The sequence below is a fragment of the Notothenia coriiceps genome, unplaced genomic scaffold, assembly GCF_000735185.1.
Source record: "Notothenia coriiceps isolate Sejong01 unplaced genomic scaffold, NC01 NC01_scaffold00037246, whole genome shotgun sequence".
In the NCBI taxonomy this organism is placed as follows: domain Eukaryota; kingdom Metazoa; phylum Chordata; class Actinopteri; order Perciformes; family Nototheniidae; genus Notothenia; species Notothenia coriiceps.
The window spans coordinates 15796133-15797818 of record NW_011369947.1 but is presented as its reverse complement, the minus strand read 5'-3'; positions in this window follow the sequence as shown (position 1 = coordinate 15797818).

The window sequence follows — 1686 nt, the reverse complement described above, 5'->3', positions numbered from 1 at the left end:
GAGAGATCTTGTGGACTGTTGGAGAGTCTTACTCTTATATATGTGTGTGTGTGTGTGTGTGTGTGTGTGTGTGTGTGTGTGTGTAGTACACTAATTTGAACCCGTTATAAAGGATGCCTTATGATTATTTATGTTGATAAGTTCCCTGTAGACGTTATTAAAATGTGTGAACAGTGAACTATGAATGGATCAAATAATAGAATGCTTGTTCTCCATTGTTGTCGGAGAACAATGTGCAGCTGTAGACTAATTAAACAAGAAGAGTACACAATTAATCTCTTTCACGAGAAAAAGATATTGGATATTTTATCTTATCTTTGTGTAAAAAAAGGAAGCATTAGTTATGTTAACGCGTCCGACAAAATCTGCTCAAGGCAGCGGCAGTATGCTTAACGATGTGTGGGAAATAAACTAGGATTAAAGGAATAGTTGTTGACGTTGGATAGTTTGCTCTTTGCCTCAAATTAGCACCAAATATGTTGTTCCAAAAAGAGAGAAACAGCTGCAAACCTAATTTCATTTCAATTGGCTGACGATTTTACCCTAAGTGGCAGAAGGGCAAGAAATCATAACGATCGAGCAAGGTGCCAATCCTTTAAGTACACAACATTGTTTTGCATTTTATTCACAAGCTGCAGTCAAACCACGTGGGTTTCCAGTCTAAATCCATGGTTTCTGCAGCCCTGACATCAATCTACCAGCCCTCTAAGTGTAAAAATACTACGTTTCATAGATCTGTAGAACAAATAAAGCAAGTTATAGGTATACGGGGGGTTATGTTCCAGAGAATGTCCACATTCAGACTGTATTTACCGCTCAAGGGGCCATAAATCCTAAAGTGAGACCCTCATTTGTCCCATGACAAAACGGATCATAACTTCCAGCTGCTATCACACACCGAACATCCCATCATATATGAGTTATGTGCTGCTAGCAGTGCTCCCTGAAACACCTGATATGAATCTAGGACATCATGAGTTCAGAACTACCTGGGTAGAAAAGTTGAATTATATAAACACTGGCTCAGAATTGACTCAGTTTTTACACTCTAAGGATTAACTCTGAAGCTCCTGCCGTGTGTTAAATCATCCAACTCGCTTCTCCAGGTATATCTGAACACCTCGCTCCTTTCATCACGCCTGGCAAACCCGCCCGCCATCGCATAATTACACCAGATTTATATCATCACATAGAATTATTCTGTGTGGGATGGTGGTGGATTTTTTTATAGCCAACTTGCAGCAGCCCACTCGCACAGTAATTGAGAAACTGGCATAACTGAATATACGAGAAAGATGGTGTGGGCGTGAAGGTGTCCATGGTTGAGTGGCCAAATGCAACCCACTCAAAAAGCCAATTGTACTTATCAATACATTTAAATGGATACTTGTGACACAGGTATAATTGGTTTAGCATGAGGTCAGATTTACACATATGATGAAAGACTGATTAAATGTTTATTACCAACATCTAGGGAGAAGATTTCCAAAGTAATTTGAGGATGACCTTCATCAATTGGAGATTTCTTTGCCACCACACACTTAATAATATCCTAAAGGAAGGACATGGCACCTTCTTTGTGGTCAGTAATTACCCCAACTCATCAGTGTATTAATAGGCTTTTTGTTCATGAAATGGAGTGAACCCCTTACAATAACTTCAGCTTTAAAAAGCCTTGGCTGAATG